We start from the raw sequence: 24,445 nt of genomic DNA, 5'->3' as shown, positions 1-24,445 counted from the left end.
GAGAGAAGGGAAAGCCAACACATTGCATGCTAAAGCTGATGAGTATGTGATGCAAGTTCATACAAACAGCATTTTGATAACCGATAAAGTAAACCCATTACACATATCAACTCAGGCAATCCATAAACCCAGACTTAATTTAACATCCGAACATGTAAACGTGGATAACATGTCAACCCAAAAAAATTGTAACACAAAATTGTTTTAACCACCTAGCATAAGCTGAGGAGAGAATGAAAATTTCACATTCCATGTTAGAGCTAATAAGTATGTGAAACAAAATCATACAAACGACATAGTCACTCAAAACAATCTCAAGCAGGTGAAGATAAAATCTCTTGCGCCTCATCCTCGTCACTACTAACATCTTGGGTGCCATCCTCACTGTCCCCTTTTCCACTTCCATTGCCTTCATCCTCGTCATCAATCCCATCATCCTCACCGTCATCACCGCCACCACTTATGTCACCCCCACCATCGTCATCACCGCCACCACTGATGTCACTCCCACCACTTATGTCATCACCTCCACCACTTGGGTCACCCCCACCATCGTCATCATCGGCACCACTTATGTCACTCCCACCACTCATGTCATCACCGCCACCACTTGTGTCACTCCTAGCATCGTCATCATCGGCATCCCCATCGCTACCATAATTGGGATCATCATCCCCACTCCCATCCTGGTTAGACTCATCATCACTCCCTCCGCTACTCCCCCCGCTGCTTTTATCCTCGTCACTACGAACAATCAAGGTCCCCACTTTGATCCGACGCTGCATTAAAATAGATTAATTTGAACTCAGACATACAATAAACCCGGACACTTACAAAAACACAAACCTGATTAAAATAGTAAAGTTGGCTTCTATGACCATAGAACTTACCCTAGATTCATAGCCTTCCTCCACGTGACTCTTGATCTCCTTTTTCATTGCCTCTTCCCTTTGATCGATCGTTTTCATGTGGTTGGCCACAAACTGCATGATAAAAGTATCTTTCTTCATGGCCGTTTGAGCCTTGCACGGAAGAACGTCCCAAGTGAGGGCTGCCCTATTCTTTGCTCTCTCCTCAATCCTCCTGTGATTTACTGCAAACTTTGGACTCACATCCTTAAAGCGCTGTTGGGCCCGTACCTGATCTCGTATGCTTGACTTGGGCACGTCGTTGTTGACACTCCCTCAAGGCCGCCCTCCGATCCTTTGAGGGATGAAGACATCCAACCCATGTACTTTCTTTAAGTGTTCAATTATCCGTGATCGCTTCTCCATGAGAGTGTTCCGACTCGCACATGGTGGTTCAGCCCGACAAATCCTCACCAACTTACCCCCATTGATAACCTCAACATAAGGCGTCTACATCCAATACAATACAAAAGGCAAAGCAAGTCAGTGACAGATAAACCCGGGCAATAAAAAATACTAGACAGAGAGAGAGTTGCACACCATGCCATGATAGGTAAACCCGAGCAATAAGAATACTAGAGAGAGAGAGAGAGAGAAAGAGAGAGTTGCACACCATGCTGTGACAGGTAAACCCTGGCAATAAGAATACTAGACAGAGAGAGAGAGTTGCACACCATGCCGTGACAGATAAACCCGGTCAATAAGAATACTAGAGAGAAAGAGAGAGAGACAGAGAGAGAGTTGCACACCATGCCATGACAGATAAACCCGGGCAACAAGAATACTAGAGAGAGAGAGAAAGTTGCACACCATGCCGTGACAGATAAACCTAGGGACTTCTTACCACAGTTGTGGAGGTAGTACAGCTTGCCCCTGATTGTTTTGCTCTCTTTACTTGAAGCTTGGGCCGCTTTGAAGAGCCAACAAGGGAAAGAGCCTTATCCGCCGGCCCTTCATCCTCTTGCCCCGTCTCCACATGCTTTTTAGCCTTATTCTTCACACCATCCCTCTTTACAGCAATCTTAACCTCCGGCACCTTCTCCAACTGCCCATTGCCTGTGTGCCGTTTCACCTTGACCTAACCATTTTATCAAAGAAGAGGAAAACCATAAGATAAAAAAAGACAATTCATTGGCTTCTTGCACAACACTTGAGGGGCTTACCTCGTCAACAGCAAGTTTCCGCTCGACGGGATCACGGACTTCCACCTCTTTTATCCTCTTCAACCTCTTCACATTTTGTTGCTCGGGGACCGCCGTACCTTATTTCTCTTTCACATCGGCCTTGGCCTTTCTCTTGTTCACCTATGACAATGCACTCAGACATGGGTGCAAGGACGAAAAACACTTGCAAGGCACACTTTCATTGCAATAGTCTGCCTAGGGCCGTTTGTTGCATACCTGTGTCTTGGGTGGCTCGGAGCCTGTTGTGCCACTCAACTTCTTTGCTTGACCACTCTTTTGAACCTTCAAGGGACTTGATCCTTCAAGAAAAATTATATCCTGCACACATTGCCACCCGTGAACACCTTATAGCCGACACAATTTTCAAAAAAATTGCACAATACCCGGGCATTGACAGATAAACCCGCCAGGCACAGTCCTACCATTTTAGTTTGTTGGTCCTCCTTTGCAGCCTTAGGAGCCTTTGGAGCCCCTGGTCGGGTGCCCGCTATGCCGCTCACCTCCTTTGACTGGCTGCTTTTTTGAGCCTTCAACGCGCATGATCCTTTAACCAGATTCAAACCCTGCACATCTTAAACACCTAAGCACTTAACAGCTAGCGAAACTCAGGCACTGACAAATAAACCCAGGCAACTCGGGCACTGACAGATAAACCCAGGCATTTCTCCTACCTGTTTTGTTGGTTGGATCTCCTTTGGGGCCAGGGCCTTCTTCATACTAGCATCTTGGCATGGCTCCTGAGGTACATCCAATGACAGAGGAGCATCTTGACCCTGCACAAATCTTACATGTTTTGTTGGTTGGGCCTCCTTTGGGACCTTTGGGGCCTTCTTCAAAACAGTGCCTTGGCCTTGCTCTCGAGGTACATCCGCCAACAAAGGAGCATCTTGGCCCGGTGGCATTGCAATCTTCAACGGCGTTGCAATCTTTGGGGCCTTTGGGGCCTTCTTTGAAGCAACACCTTGGCACGGCTCTCGAGGTACATCCGCCGACAGAGGAGCATCATCTTCAAAGGCGTTGCCCTCTTCAAACCCTGCACATGTGAACACTTAACAGTAGGCACAAATTTCCCTTAAACCACACAAATCTTCGGGCAATGACAGATAAACCCGGGCATCTACAGGAAGAGTCCTACCTGTTTTGTGCGTTGGATCTCCTTTGGGGCCTTTGGAGCTTTCTTTGAAGCAGCACCTTGGCATGCCTGTCGAGGTACATCCGCCGACAAACGAGCATCTTGGCCCTGAGGCGTTGCAATCTTCAAACCCAGCACATGTTGGAACAAATAAACCCAAACATCCACAGATAAACCCAGACATTCACAGTTAAACCCGGGAATTGTCTTACTTGTTCTGGCTGTTGGGCCTTTAAAGCCCCCTTCTTCCCTTCCTTGGTCACAACAGTAGCAGGCTTGCATGGCTCCGGTTCTACAACCGCCAATGGAGGAACATCATCATTGTTTGGTCCTTTCCCCGCTTTCTTCTTCCTTTCCCCGATCACAGCAGCAGTCTTGACCGGCGAAGGCTCCGGAACAACATCGGGCTGAGACACTCCAAGAAGGAGCTCCCCCCCACCTCTTTGACCTCCTCAACCGGCGTTGGCCCCGCCCTCGACCGTGTGGCTCTCATCGCAGGCAGCTTTTTGGCTCCCCCCCCCAGCCCTTCCAGCAGGCTTCTTTGGCGGAGGTGTAGAGTAGGCGCCCCTCATTCCCGTCCTCCCTCCCTTCTTCGCCTTGCCCGCCATCTCTGCGCAATCCTGGACAGAGCTCCCCCTTGCCCGCGATGCCCTTGAAACCCCCTGGACAGACCTGCGCGATGCCCTGAAACACCCCCTCAAACCCCAAAACAGAGGTGGCAATGTCGAACGCCCATCTTGCAAGCTGTACTACGAGGTGCAAAGTGAAAGCAACCCGGGCGACATGGCGGGACGACCTGCAGGCTCCCCTCACTACCTGAGGTGAGGTGAGGTGACACACCCCACTTCAAAATCATGGCGGGTGATCCCATCGAATTTCCCCCCCGTCATAATTCGTGCCGACGTGGATCGTCCGTCGCCATCTCACCCACGTCCTGAGGCCACGTCACCCGCCTGGCGCCATGTCGTCCCGCCATTCGTCGCCCGGGTTTACCTCCTAGCCCGAGCCCTAGCCCGAGCCTGCTGGCCCCGCCATGCGGACGATCCAAATTGTCTCACCGATCGCGCCCCAATTCCGCGCCATCGATCCCATGAATGAGCTTCTTAAATGTGCATGTGTATATAGTCCTGAGGCGGCCTTTTCAAGGCTTCATAATGAGAAACCCATTTGATTGCCTTCCACAAGAAACCCATTTGATAAGTATACATAGGCCTAGCTGCCAAGGTCTTTTAGAGACCCCTCTTGCTCTTAAGGCCATTATGTGTCTTTAGTCAAGGGTCATCCTCTAATCCTCCTCTCAACACAAAGATAGTAGTAAAAAACAGTGGACTACCAGTCCATCTACGATTCTCTACCACCCTTGGTAAATAGAAATATGTGGTGTATGCATCACCCATACCAATCAGGAACCGTAATTAAATCAATTGATTTTGTGACATAATTTGTCTTCTGCTTTCATTGTATTACACAATTGTGGCTAGCACGAAAGGATCTTAGGAGTTACAAGTAACAAGAGAAGATGGTGAAGTTGCTACTTTTGAATAGATTTTGTTGCATCAATTTGACAATCTATATAGTGGGAAGAAGGGCCTTGAGAGTGGACATGTTAGTTTGAGAGACCAGCACCTAGGCCACCTAAGTCGTTTGTTTATTATCAGTCTATGTGGCACTAAGTTTGCACATCCCCTTCTACTTACATTACATGTCCACCTAAGCACCCTCAAACCAAATCACTACCCTGCAATAGTTTTTTACATAGTTGTAGGGATGGGAAGAACGCTAGCCTTTGCATAGCAAAGGATTCATGGTTCTATTCATGATTTGGTCCCCATTATGATTTTAGTATTGCCAATGATTAGTAGCAAAGATATAGGCTTTTTAGGGATTATAGTGGACAATGTAACTAGCCCATAGGTAGAACTTGTGCCAGAACAAAATTATGGCCATGTGGCAATTGTAGGCACTCTCAAATCTATAAGTTGATATCTGCCAACTTACCAACCCCAAGAGAGATTATGAGGGAGCAAGAGAGAACATGTTGTACCATGTGGCTCTTCCAAATCTCCTTCGGTCCTTCACCTTCCAAACTCAACTCCCTTTTTCAAGTCTAAATATGTGTTTCCCTTCAAAAAATGCCAAGATTATGTCTAGTCGTTTTTGAGAAAATCCAAATTTGTAAAAATCTCTAGACAATGCTTTCATGGTAGCGAGGGAAGCAAGACAGAGGAGCCACTGTCCCTAAGGGAGTGAAGAAGGAAAAGAAATTAGTTTTTCCTCTATCCATGTGTGTGTGTGTGTGTGTGCACATTACTGTAACAAAATCGTGTGTGTAAGCTCTTGCAAGAGCTCAAGCTCTCTCCTTCTCTATCTCTTAACAAGTAGGAAGAAATGGACCTGAGGTTAAATCAAAATAAGTATTGAAAACTTCTTCAACTATGGTCTCCAGTAAGTCACCTTGGTTGATGCTTTTTTTTGTGACACTCTGCTTTTAGTTTCCCTATTAAATTCGAGACTTGCAAGTACCTGGTTTGATCTAAGGTACATATATATACTTACACCACTTAAAGGAATAAAATACCTGATCACTTGATCCAATACAAATTATTTAGTTTTCAGGAATCTCCTCTCTTGGGTTATCTCCAAGTTTTGCAGACTCAATCCCATTGCACTTCCATTGCTGCACTCAAGTTATATGTAAGTCAATGAAAGCTAGTAGTCACATTGGCGAGAAAACCAAAATAGCTCACTAAGATATTAAGCTTCAACCCTTGTGAACCTTACTAGACAAGTAGATATGGTCTATAAATGCATGCTTAGAGTCTCAAATTCATGGGTAAAGCACTTTCAAAAAGTATAATTATTATTAGTAGTCATATTTTGGCCTAGTTAGTTCCGGTCCAGATTGCACTTTGGAGTATTGATGCCCCTGTAGTTTTTAAGTCTAAATGATGTGTTATGAGCTAATTAGCAAAAATAATAATCACAAAACTATTATGAGAAACTTACGTCGTTGCATAGAGCTTTCACTAATGGACATATCAAAGAAGATGTCACTCCAAATAGACAATCCACGAGAGAAAGAAAATTATCAAAATGTAGAGGGAGAGTACACATTGTTCAAAGAGAGAAACATATCTTTCTTCAATAAAAAAATTGAAAGGATTTTTACAAAGTTGTCTTGTATACATTAGCCAAATATATGTGGTTAAAAAAAAAAATGATCTCATAGCCCATACATGGTTAGAGTTGGATTGGAACAACTTGGAAGCACTTAGTCCTATTTGCTTGTCCGATAATCACACATGTAGAGTAAAAAATTAATAAATTACATAAATTTGAGGTTTTTAAATGTCCAAATTGATTAAAAAAAAGCAAAAATTACAATGATGACTCATAAATGTGGCTTCATGCTCACAAGTTAGCAATGCAACTAACATGTGGCATTAGTATGTATGACTACCATACTCTATCACTTCCATTAGCCTTGGTGGAAAAGCTTGTGTGGTAATGACTCTATACGTAGTTTGCAGTATTTTAAAGTACAAGGGGAGAGTACACAATGCTTAAAGAGAGCGACATGTCCTTTTTATTCATAAACGTAAACGACGATTAAAAAATTGGATATTATACCTTAACCCAAGGTCTATGGTCAAAAACTAAATGACCTTATGGCCCATATGTGGCTAAAGCTAGGATGATACAACTTGAATCACTTAGCCCCTATCTACTCAGCAAAAACTAACACATATGTGGCTAGAGTAAGGATGATACAAATTGGAAGCACCTAGCCCGTATCTACTTAGCTCATAATTACACATATAGACTTAGAAAACTAAAAAATTACATTAATTTGAGGGTTTTATATATCCAAATTGATCAAAATAATAACAAAACTTACAATGAAGGGTTATAATTGTGTCTTCGTGTTAACAAGCTAGTTATGTAGCGAGCATGTGGCATTAGTCTGTGTATCAATCTCATTGACTTCCATTAGTATATGTGTTAGTGAGTCTCTATGAATTATTTAGTAGTCCAAAGTCCAAGAGGAGGTATTTTGGGCATGTGGGATCCACTCTAGTTAGTAGTCCAATCAGTATGTGACCATGTGATAGCATGTCCCATTGAGGTGAGTTGCACATGGAGCCAAAGGAATGACTTTGGAGTCTACATCAGGAGGTTGACCTTTTTCCTTTGGGGTGATTTCTCTTTTCCCTTTAGAGGTTCACCTAGCCATAGTTGTAATAACAATTATACTAGCCTTGCTACTTCTATTTATGTAGCCACATCTTGTACACATTTAACTAGTGTTGATAGTTCATTTCATAATCAAGTTATTTCTATTGATTTTATAATTTTTTGTATTGTGTCATTGCTATCTCTATTCTTTCATCATCAATCGTAATCTGATTATAACCCCCTAGCCAAAACAATTGCATGTGTAAGTGTCAACCAATGAGGGGGTAGAGAACTTATGTTGTTTTTTTCATGGTGTGGACATGCAAAATTGAGTGCATGAATGGCTTATCTTTTGGGAGGAGGATTACTTGTAGAATGTTGTTCCAATCGTCAACATTAAGGTCATATTAGAGTCTTATGGCATTGTCATACTAGGCAAAGTTAAAAGAAAATCAACCCCGTTGATTGTCGACCTTATTGAGTAGAATGCCATACGAAAAGCTTTAAAATAACTAAGTAATTGCACAAAAAATCATACTTGAGTTGTCGAAGACTGTTTGTATGCACCAGCTGTGAATTAGTCTTGAAAACCCATCACATATGGCTTGCCGACCATGGGTTGATCATGTCTATTTAAGAAAACTTGCCTAAGAGCCATGTCGTAGCCAATTCAAAACATCGCACAATAGAGAGAAAGCTCCTTGCTAGCTTCTTGGTGTAATAATTGATTGGCCTTGTAAAATATCTTTACCTTAGAAGCCACAAGCCTTGCATGTACTTGTCTTACTGCAACTTGATAACCTACCAATTGTTGGTAATAATTCTTGACCGCTTTGGAGCAAGATCTTTTGCTTAAAATTTTAAAACCTTGCCTGTCATCCTTGCTTTTGCATGTGATAGCTCATAACAAGCTCTAACTTTGTATCCCAAATTTGGGTTTCCTCGGTGTGAGGAAGCTCCCAATGTTACAAATCTTGTCTTGGATGTTTCCCGTGGCAAATTCCCATCCTTCTTCATGCAAGCCCCATGGCTTAGGTAGAAGAACATGTGCAAATACTTGAGGTCGCAAGGATGACCTCCATGCATGCCCATAATTCTACACTATCATCATACTTGCATGGATTTAACATGGGTTTTATGGCCGTTTGTCTCCTTGAGAAATGACCGCTTGTCTTTGGCTCTCCCTTGCATGCCAAATCTGCCTAACTTTGCTACCTATTGCTGCTGTTGAGCAGATCGTGAAACCTTTTCATGCATGATGTCCTGTTGTAGATCTTCCTTGCGGTTGTTCTGCTATAGATCTTCCTTGCTAGTAGTGGTGGGGCTTTGCCCAGAAAACAACGGTGCTTCTTGGCTGCATGGTGGTGTGATTGGCCCCTTGGGTGACCCGTGAGCACCCTAGGGCGCCCAATAATGTGAAAAGTTTAAGAAATTTGGCTATGGAAGTGAACTACCACTTGTGCAAGAAAGAGGTCTTGAGATGGAGCCGCATAGTTTTTTTGGCAAAGCTCCTATATCGAGTTCCCTTCTTGAGCCAAAGGCAAGCATATAGAGAGTAAGCATGTCTGATTTGGTGTAGGCCACCGACACCCCCGACTTGTGTGTAAGGGTGGTTGGCAGGCCCTGCTCTCAAAAGAGGTGTTTTCTCCATTGCCTCGTGCATATGAGAGAGCTAGAGAGAGGGAGGGAGGCCGAGGAGAAAGAGCATCTATGCATCCTTCATGCACAGCCCATGCAACATGACTCGTCTCCTCCATGGATGCTCCTCGCCCTCTATCTCCATCGTTTCCCTTGGCCCTATCCCTGATAGACGAAGTAAGGAACAAGAAGATAGGGGCTATATCATGAGAATATAATATGCTTTGGTTTTACGACAACATTTATCTCCACAAAGGGATTTGGTATGGGATGTTCTTTATTAAGAAATAAGCACTAAGGACAATTTTCAAAAAACTTAAGAAACTCTAACCCACATGGGCACATGATGAAAAACTCCACCTTGTGATTTTCTAGCTATAAAATAATCACTTACATTCCACCGTTGATGCCTCACATAGCTGCGTCTCCAATTTTGTTTACTAGAGTCTTCTTTGTGTGGCGGTCCATTAGGCCAAGACATCAATCAAAAGAGGAGGAACTACTCAAGATCACGAGGAATGTAGCTACATTCCCACAACTGCTCTATAGATGTCATCCTGCATGCTCTTGTATATTCTATGGCTTTGAAACTTGAGGCTAGGCGTTGCTAGTGGCATGCAATATCTTTAGCACAAATGAACTTCAGAGAGTACTTGGCCAATGGTGATTGTCAACTATAACATCATGTACAGAACATGAGAATGTGCTCCTCTCTTTGCTCTTGCCTAGACAATACAAAGTCGAAAACATGGATATGCACCTCACACCTCTCGTTTGAGGATTTTGAGAAGCTATGGAAAAGAGAGTATATATGATTTCTACGTTGAGGTCTCACATGGATTAATAAGCATGCAATTGTGTGTACAAGTATCCTCATGTGGACCATGCATGACTACCTTGACCATAGAGAGATAGATCTTTGGCAATAATCACTATAAAAAGAGACAAATGTGCAACTACCTTCTTTTTGTTGTGAAAATAAACTTTAAGATTACATGTTTCAATGCATATTTTTACAATTTTTATACTTTCTTATACTAGCAACTTGGCCTACATGTTTCTACAATCGTTTTATAGAACTCAAGTGGAAAAAAGCACCAAAAGACTTTTGAAAATATGGGAAAAAATCCACGTCCTTCAAGAAAAAGAGAAATTGCTTGAGGCTAGGTTCAAACAAGACAAAGAAAAATGAGAAGGTGGGAGTATGTGTTGCTTCCCTTCCAGATTTGGATCAGAGTGATCAACTCGTTTTTCCTTCCCTGTATTGCTTTCACAAGCCCGCTCCTCAAACTAGTCAAATGTAACTGGAAGGAGTTTTTGAAACCTGTTAAAAGATTCATATGGAGGAACGACACTAAAGCCTCGTTGCCGTGGCAATGGAAAAAGTGGGAAGGCATCACTCAATCATCGGTCCAAGGTGGCCTTGGAATTCTCAACCCTGCTGTTCATGTTGAGGCCCTGTGTGCCAAATTTGTGGTCTCAATTGCAAAACAAGACCAGTCTTGGGCTATCATGACCAAGGATATGATAGACAAGGAAAAACTTTACTCTGAAGGTGGTCACTAGAAAGCTATAGAGACACACAACAAACTTTTAGCCTCGAGGTGGTCTAGCCTAAGAGGATTGGGTGGCATCACGGGAGAGTTGGTGCAGAAATGCAATAGAGAACAGGGGTACTTGAATGGGGTGAACTAACCAGATACTTCCAGCATCTTGCATTGGTCCCCTTGGGTGAATTAACAAGATAATTCCAGCATCTTGCATTGGTCCCCTTGGCTATCTAAAGATGTTAGTGTCACCCTGAACCCTTATTGGAAAGAATTTGCAAGAAGGATGAATAATAAAGGACTCCAACAAGTGATCCACTTATGGGATGAAAATAGCAAGTGTTGGAAATCCTCTGACCAGGTGGATGCACAATTTCAACTTAATGGGATTGAGAAGCTTCTTACGAGTAGAGTTATAGAAGGCCTCGACAAGATTCTAATGTGGATCTGTGAATCTGCTTTCCGGTGGAAAGCGTGGAAATGGCCCATGAGTAGCCAATTTTGTAAAACTCATACCAAGGGCATTTACCAAGTGTCAATATATGAGGCTCAATGGTTTGCCTCTTTGAACAAGCAGTGGAAGAAAGAATGAACAAAAGCTGGATGGTTTGAGGTTACGAAGAATATTTGGAATCCACAGTGACCTCAATTTATGAAGATATTTTTGTGGAAGGTCCTGTGGGGAGACTCTGTGAATAGGTGTCAAGATTCAATCACGTGGTATCAGGTTTGATAGGTGTTGAGGGTGCAGATTGGCTAGCGAAGACCTCGCCCACCTTGTCGAGGAATGCACAACAATAAGGGACCTAGCATGAAAGGTATGCAAATGGGTACAAAGCACGTGGAGGTTAGGATTTTTAAAAAAGGATCTTTGTCTTGATGGGAAACAGTTTCAAAGTTTTGCACTTCTAATGTGCACTCAAATTGTCAAGAACTATTTCTTCAACAACATTTAAAAAGCCAAGAACTGATGTGTATTTGATAATGACCTCCTTGTGGCAAGAAAGTAAGAAGATTTAAATATATGTAGTAGGTAAAAGGCAAAACATGGAGGATTGGCTTAGGCCACCGACCCTCGCCATCCGGTCGAGCCTTCCTGTATAAAGGCTATTGGAAAGAGTGCATTGCTAGGTACATGTAAGCTTCTATCCCTGAAGGGTCGGCATGAGCTTGAGGCAGATTTGTATATTTCTTGGTGACTTTCTAATACAATCACTCATAATTGTGAGTTTTGAAAAAAAAAGTTCAAACAAGACAAAAACAAACCAAGATAAAAGTTTAATTAATATCTTTTTTCTTGCCATACTCACAATTGTGAGTGGAAAGAATTTATATTAACTCGCAAAGAATACAATCTCCCTCAAGCACTGCATGTGCCTTGAGGGGGCAACAATTCCAATAGGGGCTTGAACACAGATGCAACTAAAACCAAAACAAGGGTGCTACGAAAAAACTGTCGAGTGGTCTAGGCAACTCGATGCATGGTTCCACTCTACATTATTAGTTGTTGGCCCTCTCTTTGATCCTACAACATGAAGGAGCTCTGTGCCCATGAAAGGGTGAGAGTAATGACGTGTGCCAGTCTCCACCCAACCATGCTATCTTATAGCCTTCCCCTAGCATACACACTGTCAGGCCGTGACGGTGGTCTTGCCCATAGGACCCATGTCCTTACATTACCCCCCCCTTGAAGAAACATTTTCGTCCTCAAAAACGAACATAGGAAAATGTTTCTTAAGTGTGGAGACATTCTCCCTGGTGAAACCTTCTTTAGGTCTATCTAGCCATTTTACCAACACCTGTCGTCTGACATGATGTCTGGTGCAAAGCTCATGAGAATCCAAAATCTTTTCGGGTTCATGAGGGATGCTTGGCGGTTTGATAAGGTCAACTAACACACCTATGTCAATGACATTATCATTCTATCCGAGCTGTTTTTGTAAACGGCTAACATGAAAAATAGGATGAACTCATGAGTGCTAGGGAAGAGACAACTTATAGGCCACTTGACCTATACGTTTGAGAATGGTAAACGGTCCACAATAGCATGGTGAAAGTTTAGCAACTTTTCCCGTCTTCAAAATTTTTGAATGCTCTGGAACCTTGAGGAAAACCTTGTCTCCTTCTTCGAAAGTAGCAAGACGATGATGCTCATCTGCGTACTTCTTACATTGCTCTTGAGCTTTTTTGACATTTTGTCAAGCAACTCAAAGCATATCAAAATGGTCTTGGAGAAAATCCTTTGCTTGTTGTATCTTTTCCTTAGCCAACCCCACCATAACGGGTGATTTAGGTTGAAAACCATATAAAAGCATAAATGGTCTAAACCTGTAGTCACATGCTTTGAACTATTATAAGCAAATTTCAATATAGGAAAGTAGTCTTCCCAATTGGTTTTCTTCTTGCTAACGTACGCTCGTAGAATATCCTCTAGCACTTGATTAACACTTTTGGTTTGACCATTTGTTCTTGGATGATCAGCCATACTAAGATTAAGTGTAGTTTCCAACTTTTGAAACACAGCTCTCCAGAAGTGATTATTGAACTTTCAATCTCTGTCGCTAATGATACTAGCTGGAAGACCGTAGAGTCTATATATATGCTCTACAAATAGCCATACTAATTTTGGTGTCTTAACCGTAGTGTTAGTGGGAATGAATCCACCCATCTTTGTTAGACGATCTACAATTACCTATACGGTGATGGAGCAAAAGATGTCGTGCGCACACTCACACACCCAAACAATTCAACACAACACAAGGAATTTACTTAAATTCCTCACCTAACTCACTACCACTCAAAAGCTTCCTGAAAAATCTACCCACAAGCTCAATTCAAACTCCAAACGCCTCAACCTACAAGCCCTTGCCTGCTCGCAGACACTACAAGGTGAGTTCGAGGTGATCAACATTGGAAATCACGCTTGATAGTGATCAAAATATACAAGAAAAACCATCAAAAATCCAAAAACTCTAGCCACAAAATTCCACTCTCAAACCATTGTAAAGCCTTCATCAAACTCCACTCTGTTGGACTCTTTGGAGTAGCGCCAACCCTAATGGCATAGATACAGGGTCACATAGTCTTGCAGAAAGCCGCACCTTCTTCCCTCAATTACTCGCACACACACATCCATGGAAACCTCAGAACTTCCATAGACTCTCCCAAGTGCAAAATTGAAGAGAGAAAGCTCTCATTCACTCCTTCACACACTTGAAAACAGGACACGAACGCGACGGGACTGCACTAGACCACCTGTAGGAACCCTGCTTCCTTCCCCACACAGAGAAGTGAAAGTGCCAAAACATGGCTTCCAAAATGCTCCTTCAGCCCAAGCACTCACGGCAGCGTCACTAATGTGGCACTTTGATGCCTTTTCACACCTTTTTTTACCTTTTTTGGCCCAGTTTGGCCAGTTTTGACCTCTGGCGGGCATTTTTTGCGGGAAAAGCCCCAAACGGACTCCAAAATTCACCAAATATTGTACGGTTGATCCTCAATACCCAAAGCACTTTTGCACATCCCCACATTCTATTTTTGGCCACTTCTAGGGCGGTGGACGCATCACCGCAAATCAGGCACCGTAAATAGACAGTTACTGCATGTTTCAAACTTCTGGAGCGGGATGAGAGTACCCATACTTGTCACTTGCATTATTTACATTCTAGAAAGCTCAAACACATTATCTAGAACCAAAATAAGCCACCTAAAACCATATCCAAGGGCCCGATACCCTATATGGGCATGTACATGTCCCTCAACTTCTTTTGAAAAGTAAAATCCAAGCGAGAATCATACTTCATCACCAGCTCTCCCTCTTTGATCTCTTTCTTTGGTAGCCTCTTATTCATTTTCTTCATCCTTGCCTCTGCTTGTTGAAGATAATAATCACTGGCTTTCTCTCTATTCATTCCTAGCAACTCTAGAGAAATAATTCTTTCTTACAACTTGTCATTATGCTCACCTTGCATTTTGCACAACAACTTCAAGGTGTCTAACTGCACTTGTATGGGCATAAGAGCTTATTTTCCATAAACAAGTTCATATGGTGTAAACTGTGTTGACACTCTATACGCAATTCTATAAGCCCACAAACACTTTTCCAAGTCCAAGTCCCACTCTTTAGGATGCTCTCTAGCATACTTTGATAGCATCTTCACAATTTGACCATTGCAGTTCTCAACCAACCCATTGCATTGTGGGTAGTAAGGAGAAGAATGCCAATGCTGAATTTTCAATTTCTCCATGAGAGCAGCAACAAGTTTTCCCCTAAATCCTGGTCCACGATCAGAAATAATAACCATAGGAGCTCCAAACCTGCAACACACCTGTTCATATAAAAAAGAGGCCACTCTTCCTGCTGTTACATCTTTTACTTCTCTTGCCTCCACCCATTTTGTCAAATAGTCCACAGCCACAAGGATATACCTTTTACCATTGTTGGTCCTTGGCATTGGACCTACAGTATCTACTCCCCATTTTGCAAATGCATCAAAAGACATTATAGATTTTTGAGGCTCAGCCAAAAGCTTCCGATTTGCAAACACTTGGCATTCATGGCATGACTTGCACCAAAAATAAGCATCTCTCATCATAGAGGGCCAACAGTGACCTGCTCTCAAAACACAAAAGACAACCTGATCCTTGCCTTGATGGCCCGTTTCTTCATGGCAGTGCTCCAAAATCAAGCTATCCTTGCCATAAAGCATGAGATCCTCACCTACCAATGTGTAGTTTCTTGCTTTGCAACTGTTCTCTTATGCCGAACCTTTGACATGCCCTCTGGACATTGCCCTTTACCAAGAAATGCTTCTACATCTTGCAATGATTCCCTTCCTACATACAAGGCTTCCTTGACCTTTAAAGGAGCTACCAAGGCATCCGACTTGTCCCTAGCCAACTCATCAGCTTCTTTGTTCTGCTCACGAGGAACATGCTTAAACTATATCTTCTCAAACTCATGCAAAAGCTTATTGATGCCATAGAACCACTTCTTCAAATTGTCTTTCTTAACATTCCACAAACCAAGCAATTGATTCATGACTAGCAATGGATCCCCTTTTGCAATGACCCTCTTCAGTCTAAACTCAACACACTGCTTCAACCCAAGGAAAAGCGCGAGATAGTCGGCCTCATTGTTACTTTCAGCTTCATCAAGATTGTAAGCTCTAGAAAAGATTACATCGCCTTTTGGGTTCTTAATGACTACCCCACCACTTGCCTTTTGAAGAACTTTCCTGTTTGCACCATCGAACATCATAGTATACGCATCTGTAATATCTACTTCCTCTTCATGATCATCCTTGTCAACCCTTGGGTAAGATGGAAGCTCGCCCCCCTCATGTACGACTGTCTGCCAAGTGAGCTTTAACAGAATGATCCACTTTAAACTCAAAATCATACTCTTGAAGCTCCAAAGTCCACTTTAGGATGCGCTTGCCAGGCTTCAAATGTTGTACTACATCCAGCAAAAGATTCGATGTGGTGAGCACATAGAACTTTTGGGGCAACAAATAGGTTTTAAACCTTCGACAAGCAACAACCAAGGCGAATACCCAATGTTCCATTTTTGTGTAGGAGAACTCGCTTACATTCTTCATCTTGCTCTCAAAATAAACTGGCTTGAAGTTCCTTCCTTGCTTTTGTAAGAGAACCAACCCAAAAGCTACTGACCCCACACTAATAGATACATACAAAATCGACTGCAAGTCGGGAGGACTCACTGTTGGTAAAGCACACAATACCTCCTTGATGCCATCAAAACCCTGTTGCATGTCTTCATTCCATTCAAACCCTTGAGCTCTTTGACTCAATTTCTGGAGAGGATACACATACTGACATAGCATCCAGAAAAAACGTGACAAGTACCTGAGCTTATGTACAAATGATGCCAAATCCTTTGTGTTGTTGGGCGGATCCATAAGCAATAAAGCCTTAACTTTCTCTGGGTCAGCTTCTATTCCATTTTGGGAAACCACATGTCCTAGCAAATGGACTCTGGCATGAGCAAACTTACACTACTTTGGGTTGATTTGCTCACCCTCTTGTTGAAGCCTTTCAAAACTCAACCTCAACTTCTCCAAATGTGTGACCCTTGAGCTATAACACCCAATGTCATCCATGAAAACGCGAATGAACTTACCCAGTAGGGACCAAACACTCTATTCATCCATCCTTGGAAAGTAGCATATGCATTAACCAGCCCAAAAGGCATTCTTTTGTAGGCAAAACAACCCCAAGGAGTAATGAAGGTCGTCTTCAATCGATCTTCAATCGCTATCAAGATCTGAAAGTAGCCAGAAAATCCATCCATGATTGAGTAACATTCATGACCTACAACCTGATTGAGGATTTCATCTAAAAAGGGTAGTGGATAATGATTCCCTTTTGTGGAAGTATTCAAAGGTTTGAAATCAACACATATCCTAAATCTTCCATTCTTCTTGGGCACAATAACAACTGGAGAGACCCATTCGGACTCCTCCACTCGAAAGTGAAATCTGCTTCCAAAATCTTTGTCACCTCTTCATGAAGTGCCTTCTCATGAATGACCCCCAATCTCCTAAGCTTTTGAACCTTTGGCTTGGCACCTTCTTTTAGATTGATTCTATGCTCGACTCCTTTATCTCCTTGCAACTCTGTATATTCAGTGGCGAATAGCTTTGGAAAGTCCTTGAACATGTCTTCATGCTCTTTTTTTTCTTTTTCTGTCAAGTCCTCTCCTAGCATGCTCCTTACATTCACTTTGGCAGGCTCTACAATTGCTTTTGGACTATCCTTCTCCTCCTTGACCTTCACATCATGCATCAGTGCTTCCTTTTCAACACTTATCCCAAAAAGATCAGGACATAATTGCATCAAGCCTTCCTCTACACTTTCTTCTGATGATGTAGACGAAGCATCTCTATCGTATAATGTGGTTTCCGTCGAATCCGTATCTTGCATCTCCACTAGGGGCTGTGTACGGCTCTCGTGTGTCTTCATGTTGTAGACAATGGTCCTTCCTTTCTCTTTGTCGGGGATGGTGATCAAGCCCGTGCCCCAATCCTGCTTAGCACCAGGGTTATAAGCCATGGCCTCCCTAAAATGATTGGATACGCATTCTCACCTGCTTGCATCACGTAGCAATCAACCAAGCACTCAATCCTTAAGACTTTTATCTTCACATCTTCAGCTATTCCAAGACACCTTGCCTTTTTGTGGTTGGCCATCCTCATACGGATCGAAGCATTCACTGACATCTTGACACCTGCTTCTTTCGTGATAGCCTCGGTCATGACACACAGCTGGGCACCACCATCCACATATGCTTACACTTCTGTCTTCTTTCCCAGCATAGCTTCAACTATTGGTACCATATCCACTGGGTGACCAATCCTCAAAGATGAAACCATGCTTTGATGCTGAGGTAGTCCTTTGGACCAATTTTCCTTCTTCGCCACCTCTTGCTACTTTCTGGTTTGTCTTCTACCTTATCCTTTCCTTTTCTTGCTCTTGTTTCCCTCTCTTCTTCTGTCTCTTTCTCCCTATCATGCCTAGCTCTCTTATTGGCCAAAACATCCACATCTTGATGCTCAAGGATAATGATGTTAATAGCCCTACCTTCTCCATTTGCAGGCAACGATTTCGGTTGTTGTTGCGGCGGCGGTGCTTCTAGTGCTCGTTCTTGATGATTTTCTTCTGTTCTTCCTCGACCACGTCCATATAGGGGGTATATCCCTCCTCTCTCTCTTGGTGGTTCAGGATAATCAGGGGCGTAGTGACCCTCTTCATCACAATTGTAGCATCTTCCTTGTAGCCTTCGTCCCCTACCTCTCCCTGCTGGCCGTTCTTCTCTTTGGTTTCTATTCATTATGTTAATTGTTAATTCTTAATTCTTGCAACTGACCGGCAAGATCATGTAGAACCCGGGCCGTAACAAGATCAGGACCTTGAACCACTCGTTCCACTCTATCATCCATTGTCATAGGGACCATTGGTTGCACCACAACTGGCTCAGTATGTGTCAGGCCTTGCTCCCATCTTCTCTTGATCTTCTTGCTCTTGGCCTCGGCAATTTCCACAGCTCTTTCAAATGTAGCAAGCTCATCTTGATCGACCTTCTCCCTTACACTTGGATGGAGACAATCCATAAACTGATGTACTTTAAAGAAATCCCCTGGAGGTACTTGGGATGCCGCCTCTAATTGAACCCAAAGCCCTTTGAAGTGTTACAAAAACTCTTTAAAGTTAGCATGAACATCTTGCTGCAAACCTCTCAATTTTGTTGTCGCTTCTGTTGCGGTTAGTTTCTTTCCAAACCTGTCAAAAATTGCTAGCTTCACTTGCTCCCATGTTTGTTTTTTTCTTCCTCTAAACCTTCAAACCACTCCCGAGCTTCTCCTTTGAGCCAAGAGGAAATACATGAATCTTGGCTTCATCATTCACAATGTGAATACCAAGCGTATGCCACTCGAAGTCCGCAATCCAATCCTTCACATCCTCCTTCCCTGTAAACACTGGCCGACTATACACCATCCCTTTGAAGTTGCTTCTCCCTTGCGTGAGTAATTCCACAAAATTTGAAGTCTTGCACCTCAACCAAACCACCAATTTTTTTCAATGAAGCTCGAACTTCACAGCAAAACCGCTCCACCTGGGTGCACAACCGGCAAATTTCCGCTCCCCAGCGGGATCGCCAAAGGATGATGGAGCAAAAGATGTCGTGCGCACACCCACACACCCACACAATTCAACACAACACAAGGAATTTACTCAAATTCCTCACCTCGCTCACTACCACACTCAAAAGCTTCCTGAAAAATCTACCCACAAGCTCAATTCAAACTCCAAACGCCTCGACCTACAAGCCCTTGCCTGCCCGCAGACACTACAAGGTGAGTCGAGGTGATCAACATTGGAAATCACGCTTGATGGTGACCAAAATATACAAGAAAAAACATCAAAAACCCAAAAACTCCAGCCACAAAATGCCACTCTCAAACCATTGCAAAGCCTTCACCAAACTCCACTCTGTTTGACTCTTTGGAGTAGCGCCAACCCTAATGGCACCGATACAGGGTCACATAGTCTTGCAGAAAGCTGCACCTTCTTCCCTCAATTCCTTGCACAAACACATCCATAGAAACCTCAGAACTTCCATAGACTCTCCCAAGTGCAAAATTGAAGAGAGAAAGCTCTCATTCACTCCTCCACACACTCGAAAACAGGACGCGAACGCGACGGGACTGCCTGTAGGAACCCTACTTCCTTCCCCACACAGAGAGGTGAAAGTGCCAAAACTTGGCTTCCAAAATGCTCCTTCAGCCCAAGCACTCATAGCAGCGTCACTGATGTGGCATTTTGATGCCTTTTCATACCTTTTTTTACCTTTTTTGGCCCAGTTTTGGCCAGTTTTGACCCCTGGCGGGCATTTTTCGCGGGAAAAGCCCCAAACGGACTCCAAAATTCACCAAATATTGTACGCTTGATCCTCAATACCCAAATTACTTTTTCACATCCCCACATTCTTTTTTTGACCACTTCTAGGGCGGTGCACGCATCACCGCAAATCAGGCACCGTAAATAGACAGTTACTGCATGTTTCAAACTTCTCGAGCGGGATGAGAGTACCCATACTTGTCACTTGCATTATTTACATTCTAGAAAGCTCAAACACATTATCTCGAACCAAAATAAGCCACCTAAAACCATATCCAAGGCCCGATACCCTATACGGGCATGTACATGTGTTCGATTGCTAGCGCGCGAACCTGACTAATCACAATGTGTACAGGTTGCATCTTTTGTTGAACTTGAAACCATGTTGCAAAGCTCCCAAATGCATGTATTTACATCGATTTGTACATATGACCATGCATATAAGTGCTACTTTGTACACGTCAAAAGCGGTCTATCAACGACATCATCGCTATGATTTATATCAGGTATTCCTACTACAAAATCCATAGAGATACTGTCAATGAACGGGAGAGAGTAATGCCGTGTGCTAGTCTCCACCCAACCATGCTATCTTATAGCCTCAGCCTCCCCCTAGCATACACACTATCCGTGCCGGTGGCATTGCCCATAGGACCCATGTCCTTACAACCCAAAGGCACAATATCATCAAATTGAGCCACAACCAGTGTTTCCTTGAAGATAGCTACTTGGGCTTCTTCAATGAATTTCTGAAGATTCCATGAAACGTTCATGATTAAGAATCAAAGCGTCCATGTAGGGGGTTTAATAGTCAACAGAGCACTACATCTGTGCAATTGGGAGGTAGGCCACACCTATCCTTCATACACACAAGAGTTTTGAGCTTATCTTGGTTCTTTTTCAAAGTGGAGATTTCATGGCTAGAGTTTTGTTCTTTTTTAGTGTATTTTTAGCTTCAAATCTTTTGCGACTTGCTTGACTTTGCTATGAACTCTCACAGTCAGAGGCCCAATGCTTCCCTAGCCTCATTGCACACTTCTTGACACATTTTTGGTGCACCGGACGTGAAGTAGGCTAGGGTGAGGGTTCAAAATCTTCTTTGAAAGTCCAAAATCAAAGCTTTAAAGCTATAGAGAAACATGAGCTGTGGTTTGATCCTATCACAATTCAAATGTTTCAAGCCTTTGCGGTGTTTATGCAATAGCAGAAAGCTGCGAAAAGGAGGGAGCTTTCCTCAACCAAAGCGCTTAAATTATTGGTGAAGAAATCGGACCAACTCAATCGTAAACATGTAACAAAGTATTTTTGTGGGTATGTTAAGGAGATGGAGCTGCATCGAGTTCTAGAAGCAGAGATGGTACAAAGTTTTGAGCTAGCTATGGTTCTTGAGATCAAAGAGAATGTAAGGGGAATCAAAATTGATCATGGGGATACTTGGGAAGCCTTCAAATTAGCTTTGAAGGAAGAGTATTCATGGAGGACTCCAAAAAGGGTAACGAAGATGACATTTTTAGAGTGGTAGTCTGGCCAAAAGAGGGGCTTTCACCTATGTAACTGCTATGGGAATTTAAATGCTGCTATGATCAACTTTCAAGTACTAAAAAGGCTACCCTAAACTTGAAGAAGATAGAGCTCTTTTTGCAGGCCGTAGGTAAAGAGATTCAAGAGAATTTAGAGCTACTACTCGAGGATAAGGATGCGGAACATGGCTTAAAGACTGATTGAAATGAAGTTGAAGATACAATTTCAATGGTAGCCAAGCTACATAGACGGAGAGACATGATGATAGTTAACCCTACTCATGCCCCAAGCATTCTTGAGAGTCCCATAAAGCCTGTTATTGTGGTTCCAAAGAGTGACATGTCCATTCTAGATGATATTGTTAAGGAAATTCAAGAGCTAAAGTTAAAGCTTACAAGGCTAGAAGAAAAGGGACAACCATCAGGTCGATCCACAAGGCAGACCTCAAAACAGAGAAGGTTTTGTATATAGATGCATATGGTGTGATAGTACTAACCATGGAAGGATGGATTGTGAAATTTTCAAAGATGCTTTAATGAAGAATCTTGTTTTATTAAATATGGCAAGGTTCACTTATTTGAAACATGTAAGCTCTTGGGGACAAACTTTCAAAAAATTAGGATGAAGAAGCTAGTTGAGGACATGGCTACTAGCCATGCCATCTCGATGGTTGAGGAAACCACCTATGGATTGAAGGTGGAGCCTATGAAGAAAAAAGGATCAATCAAGGTTGGAAAAGAGGAACCTAGTGGGATTGGAGAGTTATAACCATGTGCAATAGAATCTGCTATGAAGGGTAAGATGACTATAGAAGTTTTGCATGAAGCTCGATATTGCATTCAGCTAAAAACAGGTTGGAAAGACCATGTAGATTCTTTGTTAGTGCATGCAGACATTGTCAAATTTCAAGCCAATGAGTCCTTTGTTGAGGAGAAACGTAGGCGTGAACATGGGGATGAAGGGCCTTCAAAAAGGGCCACAAGGAGTGGATGAAAAAATGACACAGTGTGTCCTAGATCAAATTTTCCACAAGGGATTCCTACACCTAAAGTGCCAATGTAGGAAGCCTCTAAAGAGAAGAAGAAGGAAGCAACAAAATCCATAGCAAAGGGTCTGGCCTACAAACTCCAATCCAATATACAGGTAGCAAAAAATCTCAAAAAGGTTTTGGAAGAGAGGATTTTGAACAGTAAGGTACAATCTACCTTGGGTGAGGTCCTTGGCATAGCAAAGCGGGAGTTCCACAAAGAAATAATTGATATTATAAAGATAAAAGTGACAGTATCTTACTAAATCTATCCATGTAAAGGGTGAAGGAGAGACTTTAAATGCACAGGGAGTACATGTCTACGGGAGGAGTAAAACATGTTCTCTTCTTAGATGATGAAGATGAACTCAAGACCACTCACAAGAGTTATTACTTGAAGAGTCATTGGGCAAGAGAAACTACTGAGACCCTGGTACAAGTGGGAGACTTAGAAGATCCATACATTGCGTTGATAGATCATGGGTCAGAAATTAACCTTATGTCAAAGAGTTTCCAAAAGAGTGCACGAATAAGATGGATTAAGATGCTTTAAAACCTAGTCTTCATCGTTGTGTTTGCAATAGGAGGAGAATGAGGGCCTCTTTATTTGGCAGTTTAAGAAAGTCAAACCTTTAGTATTAAGAAAGTAATCAAAGGACAACTTTGAATTCAAACAGGCCAAACAACTAGCTTATTTGAATTGATTGCAGATCTATAATCTCCGCTCAAATCGGAGATCATATGTGGAAGTTATGGAAGGCCAAAAACCATAAAACTGTCCACCTCCTTTTTGGTAGGAAAAGTGCATCCTTTGACCACTCTTACACACCCACACCATTCTTGCACACATGGCATACACCCATTTGTCAAAATGTTAATCACTTCCATAAGCTCATGGAAAATAAAGAGGCCCTCCTAAACCCCACCGTCTTCGTAATGATGGGGATGAGAGAACTCAAGGGGGCTTGAAAGTGAAGGCTTCCATTGTTACACAGTGAGCTTTTTAAAGTGAAATTGCACGCCCAATACTTCAAAATACTAGCACTATATTTCACAGCATAAGGTTACATTGCATTGTATGTACATAGAGGGATTTATTTATAAGCCTAGAGTAGATATCGGACTAGAGCTCCTCCCTTTCTACTTAGCTTACACTAAGCTATACAAGTGTAGAGGTGTTTCCCATGGTTACAGAAGGACATGCCTATCCCAACAATCCTCCCCTTAGGCATGGACTATACTGAATGAAGTTGGATCGAGACCGGATCGAGACCTAAAGCCACACAGGCTAATAGTCACATAGACCGAGGTAGTCACACAGACTGAGGTAGTCACACAAACTGAGTGGTCTCATCACATGGTGTCACACAGAATAAGAAATCCTCCCCTTAAACAAAGAAGGTGGAAGACCATCCATTTTACAGTACATCAATATACTCACAAAAGTAGTTGGGAGTGGCATACACATGGAGACAATTCTCTGCCTGTTGAGCTGCATCTCTGTCCTCTTCTTCTGCAAGATTAACTCTACTTTTGTCTTTGTTGTTGGTTCCTTGGCATTTTGATGGTGGATGAACTTTGATGCCGCATTTTCTACAATATTTGTTCTTGTAGTAGTCCTTGGAGAAGTGTCCAAGCTTGCCACACTCATAACACTTCTTGTTATTTAATCTAAGCGATGATGATGAAACCCTAGATGTTGACAATGACAATGTCAAATAAGCTCCTCCCATTGATTCATATTTCTTCTTATTTTCTTTTCTTCTTCATGGATTGCCCCTGTAACATATTGTAGAGAAGGTATGGGTTCCTTTTGCTCTAAGACTGTGACTATGTTGTCAAAAGTTTTAGGTAGAGCACTCAGGAGCACAACGATTTGATCTTCTTCTGGG

At 42.7% G+C, this 24,445-nt stretch overlaps 1 pseudogene; it reads right to left on the bottom strand.

The window, feature by feature from the left end:
* Positions 1-314: 314 nt before the first annotated feature.
* On the bottom strand, positions 315-4,080 carry LOC147449453 (uncharacterized; annotated as a pseudogene).
* Between the last annotated feature and the right edge of the window lie 20,365 nt (positions 4,081-24,445).

This window comes from Adiantum capillus-veneris, chromosome 10 (genome assembly GCF_014529385.1).
Source record: "Adiantum capillus-veneris isolate H3 chromosome 10, ASM1452938v2, whole genome shotgun sequence".
NCBI classification, from domain to species: Eukaryota; Viridiplantae; Streptophyta; class Polypodiopsida; order Polypodiales; family Pteridaceae; genus Adiantum; species Adiantum capillus-veneris.
Note: the sequence above shows the minus strand (reverse complement) of the source record. Positions and strands in the feature narration are given on the sequence as shown.